Here is a 10,280-nt window from a genome sequence, read left to right as displayed (position 1 = left end):
ATAGTATTTATCTTATGTTTAAAACTGCTAAGTGACCTCTATTTTTATTTAGGGTGCTTTTTGAACAGCTGACTTCCTCGTATTCCTTCTTGAATGGCAGATGATGGTTATCCCCTAGTCCTATAAAATTGTAATCCCCTTTTAAAACAAGTGATATAAGCAAGGCATGATATTTATTGGTATTGCTCTAGTTCTGAAAAAAACAGTCTTGCTTTCAGGAACATGTAGCTAAACATATTGATTTCTTCAGTCAACATGACAAAAGATTCAAGTTGGAAAAATTATACAGGCCAGCAGCCCCAAAGGAGAGTAGAGTCAGAGGGTTTGGAAGAGTACGAGTGCTGATAAAGAGTTTCTCTGTGTTGAAGAGCACTGCACAGAAGCCAGGCTCATGTTACTGCTGTGACAGGCTGAGTACACCGCTCATGTCAGAGACTTTGAATTAATTTCTCACACGCTTCCTGAACACACATCCTTGTTCCCCAGGGACAGGCTGCAGCTCCACATCTCTGACTCCTTTCCATAGCTTCTCATTCTCATTCACTCTGCCTGAGTGGTACCCTGCTCTCTTTTCCCTCACTGCCCTTTCCTTTCCTTGCTATGGACTTTGTGCACTTTCCAGAACCAACCCCTTTCTTGCCACTGTTTCATGTACTTTGCCTGTGTGAGGATCTTTGTCTACCTCTTCCTACTCTTACTCTCTTCTCACTCCACATACCAGCAGTTTTGTGTGTGTGTCCCATTCTGTCTTTCCCAATAATCCTTTTCCTCACGATTATTATTCATTCACTTGATGAAATTCAGTTGAATATTACCTTTTCTCCCACAATAGAAGTCCATATGCATGAAGGAATATGATGTGTTTCATTTTTCTTTCTTCCCTATCTTATGTTGCACCCTGCCTCTACCTGTCTGCATTCATTCCTCCTACGTGCTGGGAGTTGGTATGTCCCTCTTTCCTTAAAATCACTGCCATGACACTTTCTCTCATATTCTTCATGTCCTTCTTTCTGTCAAGGAAATAACTTAGGCTAACAATTTCCTCTGCTGGAAGGATGGATAAAGGCAGTTTCATTATGCTGGGAGATGGTATCAAACATCATAATTCAGTTCTTCTGTCTGAAGCCAATTACAAAGATGACTGAAATTGTGAATCTGTTGAAGATATGCCAGAGGTTCCCTTCCAGTTTTTGCAGCAAACTACTGGCATCCAGGGTTTCTCCTGATATTTTGGAAGTGATTTAACATAGATGTTCTTAGTTACATTTTTTCATCCCAATAACAAGAGTAACAGGTAAATGATACCAAGTTTAGTGTATGGCCTCTCAGTTTCAACCATTTAGAATTAACCTACTCTATTTAATGCTGCAATCATTTCTTTGACTATAACTGTATTCATTTTGCAATATTACCCTGGCAAATGAAAAGTTTCAACAGTTGTCAATCTAATTCTTTTGATGTGCAAAGTAATTGTTATTGATTTCTTATTTGTAGAGCACTGCCAGTGTAGAGCTAATTTCCTTTAGACTAGCAAATTGCTGCTAACAAACTTAAGCAGATAAAACCTTCAGGAAAGGAGCCAGAAATTAATCTACTGTGCATACACCTTCAGCAAAGAGCAGGGAGGTATTGCTTGAAATTAAGTAGACCTCTCACTAGGAGAAAGAATCAATACCCGGTTATGTTCCTTCTCCTGATCTCTATTTTTTTCTCAGGTTTGTTTTTAATATCTGAGATTCTTCACAAATATAACTCCTTCTCTAATACCTTATGTATGTATACTAAGCTTTGCAAATTTTCCCTTGGAAGTCAGCCTTTCAGTTTCCCCAGTCATCCTGCCGCTTTCTCTGAGATTTCCTCCCTCTTATATTCTTAGGATTTTATGACATTACTGACTTTACAAATGAGTAAGGATTTCAGGTGAGTATTGTTCTGAAGAGGAAGCAGACTGCTTTTTACATCACAACTGTAGCTCAGTGGCTCCTTCCCTCTAAAATAAACATTGTGAAGGCAGCGATACAGTTGATGATTACTCTTCTTTTGTCTATTGCTATTATTTGGTAGGAGAATTTCCCTTATCAGCTGCAATAGTTACAGCTAAAGAAATATTTATTTTGGGTTTTTTTTTTCAAAAAAGAAGCTAAAATGTGAGATAAGCAGAATACAAAATTCTGACAAATCCCTTACTATAAAAGCCTGTTAAAAATTCCCTTACTTGGTGTTGATTAGTATTTTTAATTTGTAAAATTGCTAGCAGGTTTTTAAGCCTCACACATCAAAAAAAGAATGAAGACCAGGCATTTAAACACCTTGTAATCCTTTAAACTTCTGTACAGCAATTCCAGTGGGAGTTTAGAGCTTTAGAGAATCTGAGGTATAGTAAATAATGACAGTCAATATTTACTCAAATATCTTTTCCTAAGCATGTGGCTGACATCTTTGAATCTCTGCTTCTGCTCTTTGGGAATCCTTTAATGGCTTCTGTGAGAAAGACCATGATAGAATGCTATTTTTTTCAAAAAAACTGAAAAAATTACTTAGTAAATTTATTTATTTCTCCAAGTAAAGCAATAGCAACAGCCAAGTTTCCTAAAATAACTTGTATTAATATTTGCATGTTTCGGTACTCCAGCTACCTCACTGTACTAGTTTGTGCAAATGACTGTCTAAATGTTATCAAATTAACATTGCAGTCATCTGTTTTGAGAGACGTGCAAAGCACTTACCTATTGCTTAGACAAGTATTATACTACCTGAAATCCCAAAATATAGGCTTTCAAGCTATGTCACTATGCTCTAACAATTGTCAGTGAAACAGTAATAAACAGGATACTAGTTTGATGGAATGTCCACAAGAATGTACTGTGTTTAATTCTATTAATTAATTGACATTACTGTTTTATTGGTATGCTCCCTTAAGATGATTAATTTGAATAGTGCTGGTGAATGCCATTTACAACTAGACACGATCGTAACAATAATAGTGAAAAATGCTTTTGAGTGAGCTTATTGTCAGGAGGCTAATGTGATATTCTAAAAGTGTTATCTGCATTTTATTAGTCAAAGTAATCAGCTGAATCATTATGAAATGCTAAGATTTCCGCACCCTTTTGCCCTCAAAATGCTTGAGTGTTTTTCAGTTCGATCTGAGGATTAAGGACTGCATTCCTGCTGCTTCAAGGAAATGTAAAAAAGGATTTACTATTCTCCTGTTATTGTTGTAACACAGGTGGATTGCTGTCTTAAGTAATGATGGTAGAAAGAATAGCGTAGTCTGGGTGTGGATATTATTGCATGTATATATATTATCTTAATTATGACTGTGACAGAAGAATAGATGTTATTCACACACAAGTTTTTTGTATTGGTACTCACTATTATTTCATTTGACACTTTCCATTTTATTTGTTTGCAATATCTTTTTATTTCTTCAAAATATTCTAGTTCCCATGTCTGTTTCTGCTTTATTCCAGGTTTCCACTGAAACGGAGGCAGTGGTGATTATGAATTTCCGACAACATGTGAGCAAAACATAAAATGCACTAACATGAAATACACTAATATAAACACAAAATAAGAACCATTAATATGAAATGCTAGTTAGCTTTAAAACACTTTTCATCTCTTTTATTAAATTAATTCCCTCCATATTAGATAGGACACTGAACTGGAACAAAATGAATAATTTTCAGGTCTTACTGTACAAGTTTAACCAAGAAAATATGTAGTAAATTTTCCAGAGATGTAATTTAGATGTTTTGTATTATCAATGCAAACCTCCGTGAATCCAGGCGTGAGTGTCAGTTGATAAACAACCACATTTACAATGAAATTTTGAAGATCATAAGATCCCCAGCAGCAGTTTCAAAAGCAAAGAATAAGACACTTCATTGTTAGGAATTCTTGAAAATGTGGGGTTTGACGTGACTATGCAGCAATCTTCTCCACTTGTGAAGATGGAGTAGTCAGTTTTTACCAACAATAAATCAGTCTCATTTTTCACTGATAATGACCTATATTCATTTTTCAATTGTTCTCTTTTGCACACTACCTGACGCATGGTCTACCAAGATAAGTAATGGTTTATACCCTATAAAGGTATAACATAACCTAATAAAGACCCAAATTAACCTGGAATTATTGTATTAGTATTCCAGATGCAACATTAGATGTAATATTAGGCAACACAGCATTAAAACAAGCAAATGGTCTAACAGTTCCTTTGTCAGAAAGCTATTCACTGTTCGCATTTCAATGGAGTAAACAAATAAATATGGAAATACTTGCCTTCCACAAGGAATTAATACTCACCTAAATTTTTGAAGTCCTATGGGAGTTAGGACTCTCTTAGTCACTGAATTTTGCAGGAAGTTGCAAACTCTTCTCATTTACATGGCTGCCTCCATTAGCATCCCTCAAAAGCCTAAAATGTATTTTCCATGAAGATTTTGACTGCTTTGTTGCTGTCTATTTGCATACAGATTTTATGATGTGGGAGATCATTTTACAGAAGCAGAGTTACTTGAGTGTATGGAAAATATCATATAGCTTTGGCACATTTTAAAGCACGGTCAGACATCTCAAGCTGCCGTTCCTGTCTGTCACACAGTTTTGTTTGCAGTCAGCACAGAGTATCTTTGATGTGCTCCGTTATAAAACACTGACATAAGTGACATTTGAGATGCTTTGTGATAGCAGCGTTTTCTTTCAGTTTTCAATGGTTATGTCCATTGTAGATTCCCCAATAGCAATAACTTGTGTGAATACTGAGCAGCTGAAATACTTGAGGACTCCCTATAGACTCAGACATCTAATCCAGTTACCACAACTCAGTAGAGTTGCCATGTATCCCCTGGGGGAAGGTGACAAGCTGCATGCCCTCCACTCAGCCACTGCAGATGCAGGGCTAGCATTTTCCTTTAAACTTCTTTAACTAAGGTTCATGCCTTCATGTTTGTTGCAGGCCGACTTATACCACTAAGCTAGCACAGCTTCAGCTGAACTGAATCACATATCTGAGACCTAACTCTAAACTCAGCATGGTTGCAACTCTTTATAATGCATGATAGCAATAATGTCAGTGCTTTCAGGCAGGTAATGTATAGAGACATGTGGAATTTATATTCTGTGGACTTTGGACCTTCTGTAGCAGTCTGTGGTGGTAGAAGACTGAATTTAGTGGTCCCATGTTTCAGTCTAATCCTAGATGCCTATCCATATGATTGCAAATTTTTATCTTTTTTTCATAAGCTGCAAAATATCTAGCTTAGTGACATTCGCAAGTACAAAAGGAGTATAAACAGGAAAAGGCTTTTCAGTCATGTGTCCCAAATGTTTCATTTAAGGAAGGGAAAACAGTTACATGCACACTGGAAAGAATGAGTATATTGGGGATTATAGATGATGCAACAGTCCTACATATGAACAGATTGATCAAAGAATATGTGGAAAATATAGCAACTGGTGTAACCTAAGGGTTATACATCTATCCATCTGCATAAATAGTTTCTCTGCTGTTATCTCCTACAATTATCATCCAAACAAAAAATCCTTTTTTTTTTTTCCTACTAGGCTGTAAACTTCAAGTCTTTTGTATGCATATACTCAAAAATTGTGGTGGGAGAAAGGGAATCTCTATAGGAATGAAAAGCATTTTTAGGGAGTCAGTGTTATGGTAGTTATGCTCCCCAGCTGCTAAATCAGAGAGTAAGGAATTAAAAGTCAGTCCATTCATTAACTTTGAAAGAAATCATTTGAGAGCAAAACATTTTGGATCAGGATTTGCAAGCAGATGCACTTACTCATACGTGATAGAGAGTGCTCACCCTTCAATGACAGCAAAACATTAAGTATGGCATATCTCTGATACTTAGTACCTTCCATCAGAGCTGTTTTCCAAAAGAGTATACAGCTGGACTTAAAAGGCATGTTGGGAAACAGTTATCATAATGTTCTTCAGACCTGAAATGGCTCATGGTCTTGGAAAATAGTGGCAAGATTAACACTAAGGTGGATATTAAGATCAGAGACTTATTAAGAGCTGGTAAGATCAATGTTGTAGCCACACACACTTTGGGTGAAACTGCCAAATGGTGTATCCAATATGGAAAAAAACAGTGATATTGGTAAACATGGTCTGGGTTAATAAGGGTTGCTAAGCTGCTTGACATTTGAGAACTCATTCAAGGAGTCAGTGAAATCCACCTTGGTGGTAGAGTCCCATATATAAATCTGAAGGCTTTGACAATTATGATTTATGTCTCCCAAAACCTTCATATTTTCAAAATAAGACTTCCTACATACTTTTGTAGGGAAGCTGAAATCCTTACCATATCAGCTGATTAATAGAGCCAGTGACTGGATCCATCAAAAAGCTATTGTGAAACTCACTGAAATTAATATCTGTGACACCTAAACATGATTGTTTGTAATTCAATGATAATGGTTCATTTTATTTTAAACTATAAAAGAGATGATTCCTTGTTGCACAGAAACCAGTGTACCGTGTGGTCAGGAAGGCAGAGAGTGTTATGATGCTAAACCAGTCAAAATATAACTAACACATCATGTTGATAGTGAAAGCATGTATGTGATGTACGTATTGCTTTACCAGAGATAAAATGAGACCCTTCAGAGAAAAAAGCATGAGCTTTTTATCCTGTTCAGAAGTGTCAAGGCTTGACAGTTGAAGAGGGAAACAGTAATTTTCTCTGCTGGATAAGCAGAGAAGGGCACTGAAAATTTTTGAATATGTAATATAATAGTCTCCTTTTCCAGTATTTTTTCAGTCACTACAAAAGTCTGTGTCTTTAACAGTTACTGTCATGAAAAGAACGAAGAGAATGAAGTTCACATATGCAGTCTTCAGGAACTCCCAGACATTATATGCATTATCTTACAGAATCACAGAATTACTGAGATTGGAAGGGATTTATGGAGATCATCTAGTCCAACCCCCCTGTTCAAAGCAGGTTCAGCTATAGCAGATTGCTCAGGGCTGGATCCAGCCAGGTTTTGAGCATCTCCAAGAACGTAGTTGCCATAAACTCTGGCTTTTCTAACCCCATCACTGCATGCTCAGATAGTGTCTCCATACTCCTCCTGGGCCACCTGCTCCTGCTTCCACCTCTGGTACACTTTCTTTCTGTGGTTGAATTTAGTCAGAAACAACCTGTTCCTCCATGAAGGCTTCCTGCCACCTTTGCTTCATTTCCTGCATGTGGGGATAGACCATTCTTGAGCTTGGAGGAGGTGATCCTGGAAGATCAACGAGCTCTCACAAACCCCTCTTCTCTCCAGAGCTATATCCCATGGGATTCTTCCAAGCAGGTACCTGAACAGGTTAAAGTTGGCTCTCCTGAAGTCCAGAGTAGTGATCCTGCTATTTGCCTTATTGCCTTGCCTCAAGATCCTGGATTCTAGCATCTCATGGTCACTGCAGCCAAGGCTGCCCCTGACTTCAATATTCCTTACCATCTCTTTCTTGTCTGTAGGTATGAGGTCCAGCAGAGTATCTCCCCTCCATTAACTCCATGGTTGCCTGTATGAGGAAGTTGTCATCAATGCACTACAGAGACCTCCTGGATTGCTTGTGCCCAGCTGCCTTGCTCTGCCAGCAGATATCAGAGTGGTTCAAGTCCCCTGTAAGGACCAGGGAATGCAAATGTAAGGCTTCTCCAGTTGTCTGAAGGAGGCATCATCAAATTCTTCTTCCTGATCAGAGGGTCTGTATCAGACACCCACCACAACATTGTCCATCTTGATCTGCTCTCTAAGCCTAACCCATAAACTCTCAGCTGGTTCATCATCCAAAGGAAAGCTCCACACAGAACATGCTGCTCTCTCTCATAAAGGGCAACTCCCCCTCCTTACATGTCTGGCCTGTCCTTCCTAAAGAGCCTGAATCTATCTACCACAGCTTTCCAGTTGTGTGACCTACCCAACCACCTCTCTGCCATTCACACACTCACTGTGAGACCCAGTGAAATCACAGCACTGCAACTGCAAACAGACCTCTAATTTCTCCTCTTTGTTCCCCATGCTTAAGTATTGCAAGGGAGCAATTTTCAACACAGCAATGCTCCCAAGGTCATAGAGTAGAAATGATAGTGTTAGCAAACACCTTTGAACCCAGTGTCATTAGTGAACCAGGAGAAATCACAGAATGGTTGGAATTCAGGAAGTTAGACATTAGCTTGCCTTTGTTTTTTTCCGTTTGTTTTGATGTTTGCAGAAATGAACTTGGGTCCAAACTATTAACCTCAATCAATAGCCTAAAAAGATAGCATTTCACTGAGAGAAGAAACCATGTTTAAAAAATGAAATTACATGCTTCAACTGACATTTTTCAAGAAATGCGTTTCAATTCTGTAGTAAAACAGAAGAATCTTGGCAATTTAATTGTGACACATTAATTAAAAGCATTTTAGAGTGTCAAATGATGTCAGTATTTCAAAGAAAAATCATACAGAATTTTTTTTCTCTCTGTGACAAATGTAATTCACACAATATGATCCTTGAGAAAAAATTTTCTTTCAACTCCCTTTCTCCAAATCAAAATGAGAGAAAAATGGCTCCTCTGTATTTTTATTCCAGAGAAAAAGACAACTCAGAAATTCCATATCTTTCTTAGAAATCTACCTACTAGATGTGCTAAAAATATGTTCTGTTCCTAGCAGATGAGTGTTGATTGGCAGGTCAAGGCCATTGTGACAATGGAGTTCAAGCTGCTTACTGATTCAGTGTTAATCTTCTGGTCCATTTATGATAGAGAAAAAAAGGCAAGATATGGATTTTTCTTTTTTTTCCTCAGAGTAGTTAATTTGATAGTGATAGACCGGTACTGTTTGTATTACAGTGATAATCATAGAGTCTAACTGAGATGAAGTCCCGTTTTCCCTTGTGCTACATAGTAAACAATATCTCCTTGTCCTGATGCATTTAGGTTGAAATGAAAGCTTTCTTCCACAGTTAAACTGGAAGCCAGGATTAAAATTTATAAAAGCCAGTTAGGTCACATTTGTTCTCAATGGTAGATCAGACATTCCAGAGCTACTAGAAACCAGATTAGTACTAAAACTCAAACAGTGCAGTGCCAAACTGTAAAGCAGCATGCCAGTGATTCAGATGCCTCACCTTGGGAGCCAATATTTCTGTATAGCGCTAAAACACAAAGTTATATAGTTCAGTTGCACACGTTCTCTCCTGAGGCTCAGTAACTCGGCACTCCATTGCCTCTGTTTGGTGTCTCCACAGGCTTGTACCTGTTGCTGGAAGAAAAAATTGATGTAAGAAGATGCCGGGGCACACAATAGTCACTCTTCTGTTGTTTTGTATTTTTATGGATGAATCGTTAAATAAAAAACCTCACAGGTGTGAGGCAAAAACCTCATCACATAAAGTTATTCATGATTCACAGCCATGATCCACATTCCGATTCTATCACCCCTGACATTCGCTTCTACACAAGGCCAAAACAGTGCCTTGACTAAAGTAAAACCTCTTTGTTTTCATAATCAAGCATCTTTCTGTTTGATCATACTTGTTTTTTCCTGTTCTTCTTTGAACATCAGGTGTGAGGCAAAAACCTCATCACATAAAGTTATTCATGATTCACAGCCATGATCCACATTCCGATTCTATCACCCCTGACATTCGCTTCTACACAAGGCCAAAACAGTGCCTTGACTAAAGTAAAACCTCTTTGTTTTCATAATCAAGCATCTTTCTGTTTGATCATACTTATTTTTTCCTGTTCTTTTTTGAACATCTGTGATGTTCAAGTGATGATTTCACTGGAAATGTTGCTTCGAGCTCAGTTAACATTTTTATATTGTTTTCTCTAATTCTTTTGATCAAATCATCCATCCTTAAACCATCCCTCATCAGTGTCCTGTACCAATCATAGCTTTGTACATGTCTGCTTTCTCAGACATGTTGCAGTATCACTTCAATAACTGTGGTTAAAGCTGGGGGAATGTTGAACTAGTGGCAAAGCACAAGTGTTTAGCCAGTTTGACTTAAATTTCTGCTCCAAGATTACAAGTGAAGAGTACAGTGATTGTCATCTCACCTATGCTGCGAGGCTAGTAACAGTTGTGAAGAAGCCCTTTGTGATATAAGAATGTAGGACTAGAAACTGGGAACCTGATTTAGAGAACCAATCTCAACTTCCTATTGTTACCGTTGTTGGGATGAATTGACCATATCTATGATTCACTACATCACAGGTCATACGTGCCTAATCCACAATATAGATATAGCCTCTGCATGGTAAATTC

The sequence above is a fragment of the Aptenodytes forsteri genome, unplaced genomic scaffold (genome assembly GCF_000699145.1).
Source record: "Aptenodytes forsteri isolate BGI_AS27 unplaced genomic scaffold, ASM69914v1 Scaffold82, whole genome shotgun sequence".
NCBI classification, from domain to species: domain Eukaryota; kingdom Metazoa; phylum Chordata; class Aves; order Sphenisciformes; family Spheniscidae; genus Aptenodytes; species Aptenodytes forsteri.
Note: the sequence above shows the minus strand (reverse complement) of the source record.